The following is a 19,201-nucleotide window of genomic DNA, read 5'->3' as shown; positions in this document are numbered from 1 at the left end:
ATCACAGAATCACAGAATGGCCAGGGTTGGAAGGGACCTCAAGGATGATGAAGCTCCAACCCCCCACCACATGCAGGGCCACCAACCTCCTCATTTCATAGCAGCCCAGTCTGCCCAGGGCCCCATCCAACCTGGCCTTGAACACCTCCAGGGATGGACGGGGCATCCACAGCCTCTCTGGGCAGCTGTTCCAGCACTCACCACTCTCATAGGAAAGAACTTCCCCCTGACATCCAACCTCAATCTTCTTCTCTCCTTCAACTTCAAACCCTATTTGTACCAATATTTTAAGCAAAACACTCTCCTTACAAACTTTTGCACCCTGCCTATAGGCTCTCATGATAAAGAGGCTCTTTTGCTCTTTTAATCTCTTCTCAGCTTGGAGCAGCCCCCACAGCTGACATGGGATGCCAACTACCAGCTCACACAGCCCAACACTGTAATCCAGGCTCTCATTTTCTGGACTCTGCAACAGAAACATCCAAAGATGTTACCATGAATTTTTCCTAATTTTCATGAAGACTTAAATTTTAGCCCTAACCTATCTGATAAATTCAGCTCAGTTTTGTCAACCAAAACCTACGTTTTCAGTGCATAAATGTTTGCCACAACGTGTCTTACCTGCAACATGAGGAGAAGAAAAGCTGTTGGAAATGCCATGGTAAAGCACAGCGAGCAGGCAGTGAGCCTTTAAAGCCCTGAGATCAAGAATTGCCAAGAGATCAAGAACTGACAAATTGTCATGCACACAGTTACGCTGGGTATTTAGCCCATGCATGCTATGAGGATCTTTGTCTTTATGCTGTTGATATAATTGCTTAACTGAGCTGAGCTTGATTTTAAATATGTATACATTCTTATATATATGTTTAACAAGATCAAATGCAGATAACACAAACTTCCAAAGGACCGTATCTGTCTTAATCACACTTTTGCTGAGAAAATGTCAGGTTTAAAACCAAATCTCACATGAATTTGAGTAGAAGACAGCAGAGCAGGAGAAGCCTTGCAGGCAGAACATGAGATCAGGGTGCAGAAGCCTTGTGCTCAGCACCCTCCTTCCAGTCAAGTGCCATGTGAGTGGGAAACTGCATCTTGTCGTGGAGATTTCAGCCCTAAGAAGAGCTGGTGCTCTCTAATTTATGCCAACAAATCCCTGGTGCTCTACCTTATTTATCAACAGGAGGCTGTTCCAGAGCACATCTCAATCCCCATCACAAAAAACAAACTAACAAATGTCTAGACTGTATCTTTGAAGAAACAGCATCATGTAAAAAAGGAAACAAAACCACAAAACCCCACAGCAATGAGCTCCTGCAGCTGGAAGCCCATCCCAGGTGTTGCTCAGGATTAGATGAATGCCAGCTTTAACAGACACATGCCAAATCCTGACCGACTGCAGTTTGTCCTCAAAGATTAATCCTCAGCCAGCTTTGACTCATTGATGGCTGGGCCAAGGTTACAAAATCCACAGCAAAATCCTGAACCCTGTTAGCTATAGTTACATACATGCACACACACACTGTGTGTAATTACCTGTCTGCTTCACATCCATACTGACTTTTCATCTTAAATGTCACAGCTATTTGTGGGGTTTCTTTTCGTGTGCTCGTGTTTTTTAAGTGCAAAACATAACTGGGTGTCACATCAGTGAGTAGCAAACATTTACAGTAAACACAGAAGACATGAAGAGCATGTAAGGACCAGGAGGCATAGTTGTTCCAAACCCCAACACACAGAACCTACCATTTTAACACAAGTTTGGTATTACCTGAGCAGGACATCTTTTTTGCACTTGTATCTCCTATGGCTAAACTGTTAAAGAAATTAACAGAAAATAGAGGCAGTAGCTGATAGATAGGAAGTTAATTTTTCATTTTTCCCTGGATGCTCTGCAGTATTTTGGGTACACAAATCCATGGGGCTGTTACAATAGCAGTACAATGTACACCTACCTGAATGCCCAGATAAACTAGAGCAGCTCTCAGTAATTTCACTGGTTTCCCTGGGATTATCAGCGAGGGATGCATTTCAGACTTAATTCTCTCAGCTTAATGCTGTGTCATTGCATTATCTCGATCACAAACTAACAGTCTGCACAACCCATCCACTTTCCCAAGGAATTCATTCCTGTATAATGAGCCACAGGCAACTGCAACACAGATGGCATCGCATGACCCGAAAGCACTGCATGGCAATGTTTTAAGCACGTCATTAATATCGCCAAATAATTATTTAATGGTACCTCTCCAACCCTCTTCTGTGCAAACACACAACACAGCTGGACTGCAGAGCATCAGGTGGCATTTCACTGCGATGCTGTCAGAAAAAGATTCCAGTTCTTGGAGCTATTCAGTTTATGAATGAGATTGTAAATAGCAGGCAACAAACAGTGCTGCATGACCGATTTCCAGAGTGACTCATCCTCAGCCAACGTGGCATGGAGGACCAGGCAGCATGGGAGGATGCTGGTGGCAGGTGGAACATTTCCTAAGCCTGACTCTGGTTTTCCAAGAGAAAAAATGGATTTTTAGTTGGAGCATTTGTTTCATTTGTAACCAGATATGTGCCTGGTTCCACGCTAATAGAAGCACATTTAACAGCAGCAAACAAGAACTTGGTAGGAAGTCAACTACAAGCTGTTAGGTGCCCATGAGCTCTAATGCTGCCTGCTCATCCCCCAGAAGCTCATTCCTTGAGGATCAGATTATTTCAAACCTGTTTTTTCATCAGTTTAAATTACCACATCTTGGCAATTGCTGAGGTCCTCTCCCCAGTCTCAGCCCACCTCTGTCCCCTCATTTAGCAGGGAGCATGTTGGTTGGCCTATAAGCTGGTTAAGAAAGCAAAAATTGGATCAAAGCACGAGTGCTGCTGGCGGTGTGTCCTGGGGTGTTGGTGTGGGATGGGGGGATACACCCTGTGGGCCCCACTGTATGGGGCTCAGCACTGATTCTCTGCCATGAGCATCTGATAGGGTCCCAGGGAAGGCCAGGGGTTCCACTGCCCATGGAATCAGGTCTGGGTCTACTGGTGGGGGCTGGAGGGGAGATGGCCCCTGGGAAAGACCAAGAGAGCTTTGGGTGAATTCTAGCAAAAGGGAGATGTGCATTGCAGTCACTGGAGGACAGAGGGCTGCCCTTCACACCATGCAGGCTACTAGCAGGAACACTGCTGGAGAGGATGGAACCTAGGGTGATATCCAATTTAGCAATGATCTGTGAGTTCAGAAAGGAGAAGCTGTTTGAATGCCACATTACTGTGACTGCAGATTTGGCACTGAGCATCACACCATGGGGCTTCTTAGCACTGGAAGTGGGCAGCGCTCAGCTGATCTCAGCACAGGAACTGGGGTGACAGAACTATAACACACAGTATTGATTTGCACTGTTACCCAATTAGCTGGGATAATTGTAGGTACACAGGTTTCTGACACATTACAACATAATAGCATATGGCAGGGAATAAACGAAAGCTGTTGCTGGAAATTGTGTGCTCTGGGCTATTCACATCCTGAATCTCACCGACGATCTCACATGAACCCAAATGAACTGCAATTAAGAGCTGCTGTAAGCTGAAATAGCTGGGGACAGATCTAAGTGAAAACCAGAAATCCTTTGGTTCTTCAAACTTGAGAAAGGGGACTGAATCTACCACGGGTGTCCTTGGGGACAGCAGGCACTGCCTGCACCCATCTGCTGCAGCACCTGCCCTGAGAGCTGCCCTGGGCTGTGTGATCTGCCCAGCACTCAGCTAGTGGGCTGTGCTCCTCTGTGCTGCTGGGTGCTGTGGACAAACGAGCAGTCAGAACACACTGCTCCTTAACATGGCATGCTTTAATGGCACAGAGCATCTGCTAGGAGGACACAGAGAGACATTCAGCAAGCAGAAAATGATTAATAAAAAAAGGAAAAGGAGCTTGTGGGGAGAGTGGGGCAGCAGGGTGAGCACAGCACTTTGACAAACCTTTCTGTGTCTGCTTCTGGCACATAAAGGCCCCTTTTGAGCAATTGCTTTTTGGCAAACGAACCGCCTGCCCTGGGAGCAGATGCTGACCCCCTCCATACACAGCCATGGGTGCTCAGTCTGAAGGCTGGGCTCTCTGCTCATCTGTGCTCCCAGGCTAAGCCACGAACCTGTGTGTGCTGTGATCCATGTGAGGTAATGGTTATCTGTCTGACATTTCCAGCTATAAGGAAACAAAATGAGTGCTTTAAATTAAATTTGAAGAAATGAATAAGGTTTAAACAACAGCAACAAAATCAGAAAAACCCTGAGTCATTCCAGGCCTCAGAAGATGATTGAATGAAGTCCTGAAGGCAAAATGCCCTCCCAGGGAACGGAATGGGGAGAATACCAAACCCTGCAGCAATGAGTGTATGGTCGTCAGCACAGAGCACAGCGGCTGTGGGGCAGGGGCTGCTGTGGGGCAGGGGCTGCTGTGGGTCTCCCTCCCTGCTGCTGACCATGGCAATGTGACTTCTGCTCGGAGGGGGTTCTGCTTTGAGCAGATGCACATGGCAAGGAATTTGTAAGCTATAATCTGATTTTTGTCTTTAAAGCTGACTTGATCTCAGATGCTGCATCAATCATTCTGGTCAATTTTGTTAGCTTGCAGATATCCATTTCTCTGCAGTTTCATGGAACAGAACAGTCAGGGAGTTGGGACTTCCATTCAGCAAGGCAGAACTGGCCCACCTAAAGCAGGGCCAGGAATCCATTCCTGTAGGGAAATGTTTGGTTTTTTTTTTTTTTTCAGCACAGGTGCTCTGTCATCTTTTAAACGTTTTCTTTAACCAAGACTAGCTGCCAGAAATGGGCTGACTTCCATGAAGAATCACACCCGTTTTATGCACGTTACCATACTCAAGATACAACTGCAGAGTTACAAAGAATGATAATGTAAATCAGAATCATAGAATCCTTAGAGTTGGAAGGGGCCTCTGAAGGCCATGTAGTGCAACTCCCCTGCACTGAACAGGGACACCAAAGCTAGATCAGGTTGCCCAGCGTCTGATCCAGCCTGGCCCTGAAAATCTCCAGGGAAACTGCATCTACCACATCTCTGTGCAACCTGTTTCAGTGCCTCACCACCCTCACTGTATCAGAAGGGCACTTTTTACAACTGATTCTTCTAACACTTCACTAAATGCAAAAAGCAATAAACGTAAATATAAATTGAATGATCAACTCAGAAAGTGGTTCATCCCCCCCCCAAAAATGAATGTTGTACAGCCTCCTGCAAGCAGGACCAGTGACAAACATGCATTAAGGATTACAGCTCCAACAGCACCAGGGGGCTCACATGCATTCTACCTGCCTTCAAGAGACATCTGATATTCAAAGGCAAGAAGTAAAATCAAGCACATCATTGTATCTGCTGCCACACTGCATGCAACAGATTAAAACTGAACAGCAGCTTGGAAACGTGCTCTGTGTCAGCACTGAGCCCCCAGTGGCACAACAGCACCAACAGTAGCTGCCAGCTGCAGGGCTGAGGGTTGGGTTAACTGAGCCAGGAACAGAAAACCCCCCACTTCAGCACAGGGAGCTAATGTAATTGATGGGGTATAATTGGCTGTTCTTCTACAGCTAAATCCTAAAATGCAAAGTGAAATGTGCCACCCCCACCCCAGTGATATTATTTCAATGAAAGCCCCCTACAGATCATCTACAAGGAAATGCATGTTGCTAAGCACGTTCCAATAGCAGACCAACATTGCTTCTACCTCAGGTTCTCAGTATTTCTGTTTGGAAACCAGTAGTGCAAGTGTGACACCTCCAAGTATCTGATGCTATGAAAACAATGAGAAAGATCTCATCTCTCAGCTAGGCCAAATATGGCTTCAAAATACAATATCAGCAACCCCAAACCTTACAGCCTATCCCCAGGTGAACTCTGGTCCCAAACACCCTTTGTATTCTTGGACTTCTGTGGTTCATTCAATAGAGAAGAATAGATTTAGCACCAATGCTTGACCTCTGAGTGCTGCTCAAGCATGGGAATTGTCCAGATTTGCAGTACTGTCCAAATGAAAGAAAACAGAGATAAAACAGAACACACACACACAAATAAAATAGCAAATGGAGGTTTCCAGTTCCTAAAGTCAGATGTTGAGAAGTGACAGACCAGAGCCCAGTGCCAGCTGGTGCACCCATTGCCCAACATCACTGCGTGGGTCTGTCACGTCTGTTACTGACAGCTCAGTTTCCCAACTTGCTTTTAACTTCCCACAAGAACATGCACATCTATATAACGTGCCCTTTTCTTTCCAATAGCTGCTAACCCTCATATGTTTAATTATTGGTTATGGATTGGGTTGAAACTGTTTTGTTGCACTCAAGGAGGACATGGGTACCAGGAATTGTAGGAACATGAGTCTTCCTTGCTTAAAGGCTGCCACTCACTCTCTCTTTCCACCTCTGGAGCTCATTTACCCATCCCAAGGATCTATCCCACACCAACGCCATGGCCTTTTTTAGCCTGCACAACACTAAGTGCCAAAATGCTCCACCAAAAGGAAACCTGCAGCTCCACATGGGCTCTTCTGGTCCATAAACACCAGGAACGAAGTCACTCGTTCCCAAATGGAATCTCCAGGGAGCAACGCCAGCCAGAGCCCATCCCAAAGACTTGTTCAGGCTGGAAATAGTGCTGGCCTTGCTTTTCATTGTGAAAAATGCAGTATCATAAAGTGGTGGAACCCTCTCACAGAACTCTCTGCCTACAGACATGGCGCAGCTACAGAAGACTCTTCCCTTATTATTTGTTCAGTGTTGCATCTGGGTAATGGCAGAATCCCAGCATGGCTGTGTTGGAAGGGACCTCAGAGCCCCCCAGCTGCAAACCCTGCCGTGGGCTGAGTGCCCCCCAGTTCTGGCTGCCCAGGGCTGCCAGGATGGCCTGGGGCATCTCTAGGGATGGGGCACCCACAGCTCTGGCAGCAGTGCCAGGGCTTCACCATGCTAAAGAGTATTGAAATTCAGCATTTCCCAGTCTGACAGCCCTCTGCACTCACTCCTTCAGAGAACAATGCTTCTCACGTGGCTTGTGCTGCACCACTCCTAGTTAGGAGGATGCACCCTCCTGGCTCCTGACCGCCTGGCTGACCCTTGCCCTTGGCAGCAGCCTGTGCTCAGTGAAACCCTGCAGGTAAACAAACGTGTACAGCATCAGAGTGCAAATCTGAGTCTCAGTTTCACGGTGTGTACTTAAGGGCTGGATGCTAAGCAATTAGCTGCTTAAGAAGATTTGGTAAGACGAAGCTTAAGCAACTCATCATGCACAGGGCACAGAATCAGAGGGGAAACAGCCACTGGGATGGACAGTCCCAGCAAAAGGCCTGCCTGGACTGGAGGTGGGCTGGCAGTGTTTGGGACCCTGCTGGCAACCTGTGGGAAGAGAGGACAGGCTATCACAACCTGCTGATAACAGGATTATCTAGGTCAATCAAGATGAGGGAGGGATATAAAGCAAGAAGAAGGAAGAAAAAATTAAAACAATAACTGCAGAAAATTAGGTAACTAAGCAACACAAGATTCAATATGAAAAGTACAAGATAATCTATATTTAAAAATACAATTTGGCATACCCTGCAGACAGAGGTTTAGAAGGAAAGATCAAGTCATCACTGAGGACATCTGTCGTGCAGCAGCTAGGTAAACAAGGTATTAGATTGTAATAGCAGGAGATGGGAAATAAGATGGAAAGCATTGCAATGTTGCAGGAAGGTAGTCATTATCACACCAACACTCATCTTAAACAAAAGGTACAGCCAGGAAATAAATTATCAGGAACCGTGATTTGTGCAAGAGACATTAAGTAGGCAGCTATAAATTATTGATGTTATGAGAGTGAGAACAGTAGTTCTGATTTTTTTCCACAATACTGCAAGAACAAGAAACTACCCGACATTATGAAGGGACACTGGCAGGGGATAGTTATGGGTTTTGCAGAGGAAAGCTGGACTTCCCTTTTGCACTGTGCTCTGCAGGCAACAGCAGCACGCCCTGCCCTGCTGCTCCCATCAGCCAGGCACCACCAGCCCATTGCCACGCTGCTCCAAGGCTCTGCAGCCCTGTGGCACCTGCAGGGCACAGCTTCCAGCCCTGCACCACCTGCCTGAGCCTCCATAGGATGCTGTTTGACTGCTCTGTGCTGCCTCCGTGAACATAGTTGCACAAATCCTATACAGATGCAGAACCTGAGTGTTCCCTGGGCTGGCAAGCAGTGGGTAACAGAGCCCCAGCTGCACTGGTGGGAGAACACCCTGCAACACCACGGTGTGGGGTGACCTTCTGCAGTGGCACAGCGCTGTGGAAGAGGACTGTCCCAGTGCACAGAAGTGCAGCTGCAGCAGCTGAGGAGCACTGCAGTGAGCGCCCTGCTCCGCTCCAGCCCTTACAGTCTCCACCAGCAGATACTGAAAGGAACACAGGAAATATCAGTGTAATTATGCAGGCTTTGTATTGCACTGCTCACTGCTGTGACTGGGTTCTGTTTTCTTTTGCAGCTGTTTTTAAGGGGCTCGCAGCACAGTCACTGCAGTTTCACTTCCCTGCAGCAGTGGGCCCCGTGTGGGCACTCAGCTCTAGGCATACAACCCCTCTTGCATGCTCTTTTATTTCTTTAAAACATTCTTCCCACAGAACCCAGAGTCCTCCAGAAAATAGTGGAACCCAAAGCTCACCACAGGGCTCCAACTGCATCATCCTCACTTGTTGTTCCAACGAGATCATTGTTCTGGTTCCTTCTTCCTGCAGCTTCCCTGAGCTCTGACCAGGCACGGTGCAGGGAAGCACCCAGCCCTGCTGCATGGGGCTGCTGAGCCTCACAGCCCAACCTCAGCACAACCAGAAGGAAGGAGATCAGCCCATCTCTGGGAATGTCTCACTCCAACCCCATCTCACATCAGATGAGCATCACAGAGCAAATCTATGTCTAGATTTAAATTTCCCAACTGGAAAAACATCATTTTTGTGTTACATCAGCATGGGAACAGCCCAGGACAGCCGTGGCTGTGAGCAGTGTCTCTGGGGCAGGCACCAACTCCAAGTGCATGGCTGGAGCCACACGTGTTATCACTCAGTGCCCGCAATAAGCCCTGTGTCAGACCGGCAGGCCAGGTCAGCTGCGTGCTTCAGGCTGCAGAGCTCCCATGACTACAGGCAGAGCATGAAAGGAACGCAGTTGGCCTGCACTGGAAGCCTACCTTGCTGTGATGGAGAGGACGTGGCACAGAGCCAGGCTCAGCACTGCCCCAAATCACGCCAGTTAGGAAAGCATGCAGTACTCAGATGACCATGAAGAACACACCGAGCCCATGGCCTCCACTCTCCAGCCCTGGGAAACCCCAGTGGTTATCATCCATCCTCCACGCGCCATTTTGCCTTCTCTTTTGGAGAAAAAATAGCCCAAACGTATCTGCTGCTTAAAACCAAAAGTGGAATAGAACACTGAGAAGTTTGTTTTGGCAGTAAGATACATAAAATACTGCCTCCAGTGAATCTGCAGAAACATTTATAGCTCCCAGCACAACTATGTGTTCCCCAGCCCCACACAGCATCAGAGGCTGGGACCTCACCTCCCTCATACAACACTCCAGGCATCAGGGCTGAGACAGCAACATCTCTTGGTCCTTCAATGTAGCAAGACCTTTCCCCACACCCTTTCAGTTCACTTTGTCCATTTCTGTATTAAAATAGGAATGGACAGGAGTGAAGGAGTGGGGCCTGGGTGAGGAGCAGGAGCCCAAGGATGTGGAGCATAAGTGGGGTGGGAGGGCAGCCTTGGGGGCCGGGCGTTCTGCACCAAGCACAGCCCCTCGGGATACCAATTCTTGCTTGCTTTTTAAAATCTATAGAAAAGTACATGGAAAACACATATTTACCCATGACATCTTAAGTTTAATATTTACATTTTGTTCATAAAATACGAATCTGCAACCTACAAGGGACTGCCGATTAAATTTCCACGTCTATATCTGAGATTACAGCCAGAGATTATTTTTCCATCTAAATAATCTATACCTTAGCAACACAAACAGGGCTACTTTCCAAAGCCAAACGCTGTGTTTTAACGGTGGTCAGGGAATGCTGCTGTGCAGCTCTGCTGGTTGGCTCCCAGCACCGCCAGCCCCCTCCTCCCATCCCCCCATGCACACTCACACTCTGGATTTCACCCCATTCCGTAGATTTAAGAAGACGGAAAAGCTTCAAAAAGCAAACAGCCTTCAGCTGTGCATCTGAACCGCTGGAACACAGCATAAATACGAGTCTAAATAAAGCTGTTGCTTCCAGCCAGTGGGGGAGGGATGCGCCCGGCACCCCCAAATTCAGTAGGATTGCAGTGCGGGGGCACAAGAGGGGCTGTGCTGTGCCTCAGGCCGGGCTGGGGGCACGGGGCTGCTCCTGCCACGGGGGGCTGCCACCAGGGTTGGCACCGCGTATGCCTCGGAAAAGCCACGCAGCCGCGAGACAGAAACGCGACAGAACCCTTCTGCAGACAGAATCACACCTGCAATGCACTTTAAGGAGATGGCTCAAATGGGATCAGCTGATAAACGCGCTCAGCAGGGATTCCGAGCGGCGCTGCCTCACCTGCGCGCTGCCTCCGGCGCCGAGGGGCTGTGACTCAGCACAGGGAACAGCTTTTGATTTTTCTGATGGAACTTACCAAACCGTGCCAGCGTTACGGGGAGGATCTGCTTCCTGCATCCGCCTCTCTGCCGGCCTCTCCGGAGGTATTTTCACTAAACCCTCCCCATCTGGTTATGTTATGATGATGGGAGTCGGTTTATTTGGGGAAAATCAATTGCAAGCCTGCATGGGAATCAGGTGGAGCAAGACAGAAAAAAATTCTCAACCTCTATCTCCGCTGCATGTAAGAGGAGATGCAGCATCTTATTATTAGCCCTGGAGCTGTGTGACTAGGAGCAGCAACCTCCACTCTGAGCATCCCTGAGGCCGCAGCTCCCTACACACAGGGAACACCTCACAGAGGGGCAGGAGGGCTGGGGGCTCGGGGTCAGCAGAAAGGAGCCGGCACCCGGCGTGCTGCAGGCACAGATCTCTGCAGGTCAGGGCACAACCTGTGGCTGCCACTTCAGGAAATGCCACCTCCAGCAGGTGAGGAACAAAACAGCTTGGCCTGTTCCAGTGCAAAAACCAGCCTCTCGATCTAAAACCAGCAGCCTAGCTTGTCATTAGGCAACACACAGCAAGATGTCATGTCCAGGTACAACGAGCTGCCCACAGAGGGGCCACAGCTCCACGCCAGCTCCTGTGCTCCTTCCACTGCTAGCACAACTGAGTCACAGCCACGCTGCAAATCTGGATGGATTCAGCACTGCCTCCAGGTTACAAAGCTTCTCATAGCTCTTGAGGTACCAGGTACCCCAGCTACTGCAGAGAGGTGCAGAATAAATGACTGCACAGGTCTCTGCAGCCATTATATTCATAGAAACACATCATGGCTCAGCTGGAAGGGCCCCTATAGCTCCTCACCCCCCCAGTTCAGCCTGCCCAGGGCCTGGCCATGGCCTGGGCTCCTCCAGGGATGGGGCAGCCACAGCTCTGGGCAGTGGTGAGCACCAGGGCTTCACCACCCTCAGCAAAGAATTTCCAACTAGCATTGCATCTAAATCTCTCCTCTTTTGGTTTAAAGCTGTTCCCCTGTGTATGGGCCCATGGAAAAAGTCACTCTCCCTCCTCTTTTTTCAATACTGAAGGGCAGGAACGAGGTCTCCCCAGAGCTCCCTCTTCTCCAGGTTGAACACCCCCAGCTCCCTCAGCCTCTGTTTGTTTAATGCTTCGTTCAAACCACTGAAATATTGAAGACCGTCAGCTATAGCTGGGCAGTTATTTCTCACTGAGAGCTCTGAACACAGCACTGCTCAGGGCCGGCCGGCAGCTCCAGCAGCATCCCCAGCACTGCTGACAGCCACAGCATGCCCCAGTGCTCCTGGCACAGTGCTGCTGGGTATGGGCACCACATGGACACAGACACTGGCCCCACTGGTTGAGATGGGAGAATAGCACGTCTGAGAGATTTAGAATGGATTGAATGAGTGAATTAGTAAGAAAAGAAAGAAAGAAATATTTCATGGCACGTGGGAGACTGCAAAGTGCATGATTACTTGGAGGGGGGAAGGGTTTTTTTTTTAATTAATCTGAAGTCCTAAAAACCAGAATTTAAAGCAGTGGCCCTCCCAGAGGCTGTGCCCATGCAGATGGAGGGAAGCACTGTGACTGCACAGCCACTGCCATGCCATGCAGCAGGGGGAAGGGATGAGGGGAAACTGCACTGTGTCCATTTCTCCCACACTGATTTTGTGCACAGCCCGGCTCCTGGCTGCACTGCTTTCTGTTAGACCCTCCAGGTGGAAATAAAGCATCTTGGTGTGAGCTAAATAGACGTTCCCTTTGATCAAAGTTTGCGTCGCCTTCCTCCCTTTCTGCTTCTCTTTATAGCACACGTTAAGGAGGAAAAAATATTTTGGTTCGATGCACGCTCCTTGACAAATTTTTAGCACGTGTGCACGGCACTGAGAATAGAAAGCAGGCAGTGAGAAAAGAAGGGCCCACATCTCATTGCCACGGGCAATCAGTCCCTGCCTGCCTCAACCCTGCTGCCATCGTGCAGGAGGGGCTGCCTGCACTGCGCTCAGCCCCTGCTCAGGAAGTCAGGCCTGGCCTGAGCAGCCTGTGGGGCTCCTCCTGGCCCTGCAAAGCTGAGCCATGGGGACAGGATGGCTTCTCACCAGCCAGGAAGCAGGAATGCTGTGCCCTGCTACTGTCAACATGAATGTTGTCCCTTGGTGTCAACTTAGCATCGGATAACAAAGATAAGTTTTAATGCCTTGCCTCTGAAGTAGATATGGTGGAAAGCAAAACAAAACCCCTGTGTCTGAGATCAGAACTACAGACATTTCGGGGTCCAAGCAGAGCGCAGCACCGCACGGCGCTGGCTGTAGCAGCTGCTTTCCAGCCCTGGTCTCACAGGTGAGTCATCACTCCGGACAGGCACACTTTTCTGAAAAGCAGCCTAACATGAGGTGCCTACGAGTTCCTCCACAAAGGCATTTTTGGAAGAAAATGGCCTGGAACCGAGGCACTGTGGAGGCAATTCAGCAATGCTGTGATCTCTGGGCAGTTCCGCTTCCTTTGCTGTGACTTGGAGGCGCAGTGCACGTCCAAATCCCTGCTTTCCACTTCCACATGAAAACGACAGTAATAAAATAATTGCATGCTTATCACAAGTGCTTGCTGTTAATCTCACCTGGAATGGCTGACAGCCAAGATTTTGCAGTAATAAAGCAGGGACTTTAGTGGTCATAACATGAAGTATTTGGACTCGGACAAGTCAAGCCAGAGCTTGGAACTTTGAGAAAACTTCAGCGACCTGAGTTTGCACATTTGCTACTTTAAATAGTGAGTCACATCAACGTGAATTAGGCATCTGCAAAACGATGTTCAGATTCACAACCCTCAGCCTGAAAACCAAAGCTAAGTTTAATGGGAAGTCACTGAGATGCAAATTTGCCTTTTTTAAATGGCATCCAAAGTTCTGCAGGTTCTCACCCACTGCTCTGTCAGTGGGAAGTGGCCTGTTGTACGTTAGCATTCTGTGTTCCTGTTTGTAAGGAAACAGCCCCATCTACGTCAGTGCAAAATCTGGGTCCTTTGGGCAAAACAGCAATCATTGCTGTTACTGAGACAGAACGTTTTCTGCGTGTGGTGCTGATCTCGGTGGTCAAATAAATAAATACATAAATTGTAAATAATAATAATTCTTAGAGGGGTGTGCTGAGATATCCTGAGTTACCAACGAGAGCTGTGAGAACGCCTGGGCTGTGGAACAGACAGGTCTGTGTGCTCCAGGATGTGCCTGGAGCTGAGAGCAGCACAGGGACTGCAACAACAGCTCTCAAAATGAAAAGCAGAGCAGGAGACATTTCCAGTGTGCTTAAATCACAGCCCAGAGTTACCAAACCCGTTCCTATAGATAGCAATGTGAAAAGCAATGATAAAGGATGCTAAAGGAGACACAGAGATGAGGCATTAAGCCCAAGGGCTGGCTGGGGGCAGGAGCAATGCAGCTCATAGTTTCCAGGGCAGGCTTAATCAGCTGAATTACCTGACTTCATTAGGTGCTGATATTCAGTAATACCTTCAAACTCTGATCCATAGATATGCCTGTTGTTTTAACAAACCCTTGCATTTCTCACTCCCTGCCTTTCTGCCTTCACTCATGATCTGGAGATCTCCATGCACATCTATTTCTGTGCAGACATCCCTTCCCAGGAGGTACATCTACTCCTGAGCCGACTAATGCTACCTGATATCACTGTTTGTGGATTGACATAGACATGTAAGTAGAAGGAAAAATATTCATGACTGTATGATATCATCAGCGTCAAATGCAGCTGTTGAGTGACTCATTTGTAACTGACAGCAATGATATTTCTTAGCAGGAGCACCTATTTTCCTTCAGTTTCACACATTTATTCACAGTCCTGAATTAATCACAACTTTTTCCCCCTCACATACTGTTACTGCTCATAAATACAACCAAACATCCCTGATGGCATCCGACCAGAAGGCCGGCAAGGAGAGCTGCCATGTTCAGATGGACAACTGACCCACTTGTGCTATGGAGAGCTGCCCCTTGATGGCAAAGTGAAGGGGCAGGTGCCAATAGCAAGCATCCTGCTTGTGGGAAGCCATTCCAGATTTCCCAAAAGCACTCAGTGCTGGTGCGAAGCCACTCCTGCTGAGCATCTCAGCTCTCCAGATGATGGAAGAAACTGCTTACATCTTTTACATCTTTTTCTTTCCCGTAAACTCTGCACAAATGGAAAACCTGCAGCATACATTGCTTCTTATCTAGAAAGGGAATGCACTGCAGGCTGTAAACATCATTTGCCCTCCACTCTTCATGGTGCTCCTCCTGAGAGGCTGCCAGAGACTGCAGAGCGAACACAAGCCGTGCTGTAAGGCCAGTCCCCATCCCAAAGCCTGCTTTATTTCCTTGTCACGCACACCTCTCTACCACTACAAAGATGAGCACCTGCTGGCATCCTTCTGAGCTCTCCATCCACACTATGGGGTGGTGTTGGGTCTACCCAGATAGGACCCCAGCCCCAGAGATGCTGCCCAGCAGCCAGGTACTGCACTGAACAGCCCTTCCCTTGTGGGACAGCCCCAGCACATGCCAACTGCTCCTCTTTTTTTCATCCTTCACATCTACCATACTTCCCATTTGCTTCTCTACTATGCTTTAATTTGGTTCGCAATACCCAGACCTCATCAGGCCAGGCCTCCCCACCAACTAAAGAGACCTGCAGCACTGACCCTGCTTATAAGAGCTGCCCAGACCAACCCAGCCAGGCTGTGCTGAGCACCAGGTCAGCTTGCTGGGTAGCTGACAGCTAAGGAGGGACACCTGTGGGCAATCAGCCACTGTGCTGACTGCTGCTAAGCCAGGATGCAGCCTGAGGGTGGTTGGGCACAATGAGATGTGTGCAGCAAGCCAGCTGAGTGCACAGCTTCACAGCCATGGCTTTGTCCCCACCATGGGTCTGATGGTGGGAGCAGTGCTTGTGAGCATGGCTGAACCCAAACAGCACAGCATCCTTTTCCTGTTCCTCCTCTCACTTCACCTCGGATGCAAAGAAGCCAGAAGCAAATTTCCCACCCAACACAAAAGCATTTCCCAGGAACCAGCGAGGCTGTCTGGCCTTACCTAACATGCAAGAAGAAGTTTCAGTATCAGCAGATGAAGAAATAATGCACTGTGAGCAACCATTTCATTTTGCTACCAACAGAAGAGGTAAGCAATGGCAGAAGCACCAGTGAGCCCCCATCACCACCTTGGGGATCTGCTGCTGTGGACCAAACACTACGTACAGTTAGAAGTGCAGACATCACAGCATGCTGCCGCTGCAGCCCTCCATACAGACAAAGGCTGTGACTGAAAATCACCGCCTGCCCCAACACACAAACGTGGCACTGCCAGGGATGTGGGAGAATTTTTCCTATATATATATATATAGGAAAATCTGAAGCTTTGACTTTAAGGCAGAGAAAAGATCTGTGCTTTGGGTGGTTATATTACATTTCCAGTGAGCCTTCACATTTCTCAAGAGCTGCCTTTGCTGATATTTGTTTTCAGATGGAGTAAGAAAATATCACACACGAGAACGAGCCCTGAGTCTATAAAAAGCCAACATTATGGAAGCAGCTGTGCCAGATTTAGAAGGAATGTAGAGAAGACATCTTATGAGCCATAAGAATAAAGAACTGGGTCAGTTCTGTGCTCTAGTTTATGTGAGCTCCCATATAAAAGCATGTAAGCCACTAATATTCAGGATTTATTTCTTATGACAGAATTGGATGAGAGGTTTTCTCTAATTGTAAAATACCTCACTTGTGTTAGTGTTGCACAAGCACCAGGATCAGCAGTGCTTTGTAATGGCTTTGGTTCTTCTGACACATAAATAGATACAAATTATTGCCTTCAAATAAGAGAAAATAAATTGGAATGTATCACGTTACATAATTTTCTCCATTTCCAGAACTCAGCCCCTTTTGTCTCTCTATTGTCTGTATCTGCCATCCTCCCCGAGTCTGTGGTCTGTGTGACGAGTAGAGATCAATCCTTTAGAATAGAGGAAATATTACATTCACTGTTCCCATGTCATCTCCAATCTGCTTCCAGTGGAGTTACCTTGTGATCTGATTGCATTAAGCTCACTTTGCCCTGACTGAGTGCCATAAAGCCCATTTAGAAAATCTCATTCTGACATGGTGCCATAAACTTCCAGAAGTACACAAACAAAAGAAGGAAAAAAAACAGATTATTTTCCACATTAGCATCTCAAAAAGCCATTCTAAAGGGAAAAATAACAATTATGAAATAATCACACAGCACAGTCATAAGGCTGTTTGGTGATGATTGAGTTGATTCTACGATTCTATGAAACATGTGCCTGCTGCTCAAGGCTAGGCACAAGATTGATGCATGACCTTAAATACCAGCATTGCTATAAATAGCAAAAAGCACCAATATGCATTAAGGAGAGGTGTAACTAATTGTATATATAAGTGCAGTTTACAATTTATAAGGATAACGTTAACAAGAAGGAAATACAGAATCTCTGCCCTCCCTGTGTCTGCCGCCCTCTCTTCCCCCGGGAGATTTGGTGCCCTGTGCTGAGGGTGCTGCCTGTGAGCACAGCCTCATGCTGCACAGCCCTGGGCCCAGAATCCTTGAGATGAAGAACTTCTGTATGCTTATGTCCGCATTCTATATGCAGCCTGCACTGCATTTCCAAACACCCTGTTAATAAAGGGGCTAACATCAGCTCTAGCAGCAATAATAAAATAAATGCACAGATTCTCTACCTAGAAATGTCCTACCCAGACATCCAGAGCACTTCAGGATCCCCTTCACATTAGGAGTATATGACAGCTTTCCACGCTGCCTGCCATGAACTGGGATGATGCTGTTGCTCACTGCCCGACCCAGTCCTCATTAGAGATGCTCCAGTACAACACCAGCTGTCATCCCACAGATGGATGTGTCCCTCTTCTGAGGCGCAGCTCGAGCTGATCTCCTTCAGAAGTTAGCAGCTGATGGTGGCTACCTGCAGGCTGCCTGGGGCAGGCAGGGCAGTGCGTGCTGCATGGCGAGGTGACAGAGTTGGTACTGAGGTCCTGACCTTCATGTTGTCCACGTTTTAGTGGGATTTCAATCTTGAGTTCTCCCGTGTGTGAGAATGAGCTGCTGGATGGAGGATAGCTTCTGATTTACTTTTATCCAAAGGGAATCCAGACTGTGGATGCTGAGGCAATGCATACCAAAGCACAAGTGGGTATCAACAAGAGATTTGCTCTAAGAGTGCTGTCCTCTCCCCAGCTGGACACACCCTTATCTCAAAGCATGGCTCTTTTTCTATGGAGGCAACTGGAAAAGTAACCCGATACGAAATGAATCAAAGAGCAATTTTAATGTAAATGTAGTTAGAGTGCAAAGTATAGCAAAAAAAAAAAAAAGTAAGTAGAGCCATGGGAATTTGAGTGCCAGAGCTCCATTAAGCTAGTGCAAATCTGTGCATCTTCAGACACTTGTTCTCCCTCTGGCACATCCTGAGTGTCCTGGAGTCAATAAGATTTCTGATGCTGATTTGGTGAGATCAGAATCAGGCTCTTTGCAGGCAGTGTCTTTTTAATTGAGTGCCGCTAATACAGGATTTGTTTCAGATTTACATCCCAGTGAAATACAGCATGTGCCACCTGGGGTTGGTTAATGCTGCCCTTTTCTGACAGTACGTGCCAGGGGACACATCGCTCTGCAGCTCAGGGATGAGCGCGACAAAACCCAGCAGTCCTCGAAAGAGAATCACAGAATCAGGATACTCCTGAGTCCAGCTCCCAGAGAAGCACTTTTGTTATCCAAAGCCCAGGTTTGAATCAGTTCCACCTGTACCAGAAGTGCTGAAACAGAGCAGCCAGGGTTGCCACAGGCTGAGGGTCTGAGCAGCACCTCCTGCTGCACCCTCTGCACGGCTGAGCTCTCTGCAATCAGCACCCGGCCTCTTGCAGCCACTCGGCTCTGGCTGCTGCTGCTGTGCAATCAGTATGTGCAAAGCATCACCTGTGGGTTCTGGGTAGCATGGGGATGCCCAGGGCTCAGCCTGGCAGCTTGGGGCCAAGGCATGGCTGCACTGTGCTAAGATGGAGCTGAGCCCTGGGGCCAACCAAAGGAGAAAGCAGGAGACCAGACACTGTGCTTACAAGGACAGAAAACGCACATTCTGTGTCTTGAACTGACTGCTCTTCACTTGAGCATGAAGAAATACGAGGTTCCCAATTGCCCTTGACCTTGCCAAGGTCAGATGGCCACACGGTAGAACTGGCTGCAGAGCAGAGCAGTGCAGCAGGATGCCCACTGGGCTTCCAGCAAACCAACGTGTGAGCCAGGAGCCGGGCTGTGCCCAGCCTGGGAGCCGTGCTGATGGGGTGATGGACCTCCTCCCTCCCCAGGGTCACCTCTGCCAGCAGTCCCTGACCACGTGCTCCTGCAATAACGAGCAGCGGGCTGCTGTGGAGCTGAAGGAGTGAAGGGATTTTATTAAAAGAATGATAAGGACATCATTCTCCTTTAGAGTATTTTCTACTGAACTATATTGCATTCCTG

The 19,201-nt window shown here is 48.3% G+C and overlaps 1 protein-coding gene across 16 annotated transcripts in view; it reads right to left on the bottom strand.

The window, feature by feature from the left end:
- The window catches only part of JAKMIP3 (Janus kinase and microtubule interacting protein 3), a 54,932-nt gene that overhangs the window by 28,779 nt on the left and 6,952 nt on the right, over positions 1-19,201 (bottom strand). Inside the window, exon 1 of one of the 16 annotated variants that reach the window (XM_090145681.1) lies at positions 10,600-10,695. The exons of the other annotated variants lie outside the window; for them this stretch is intronic. The gene's annotated coding sequence lies outside the window, so the exon portion shown is untranslated. Of the gene's footprint in view, positions 1-10,599; positions 10,696-19,201 lie in introns of those variants that run through there. 16 annotated transcript variants of the gene reach the window in all.

Source organism: Phasianus colchicus, chromosome 8, assembly GCF_987193195.1.
Source record: "Phasianus colchicus chromosome 8, bPhaCol1.hap1.1, whole genome shotgun sequence".
In the NCBI taxonomy this organism is placed as follows: domain Eukaryota; kingdom Metazoa; phylum Chordata; class Aves; order Galliformes; family Phasianidae; genus Phasianus; species Phasianus colchicus.
This window is presented reverse-complemented; position numbering and strand designations above follow the sequence as displayed.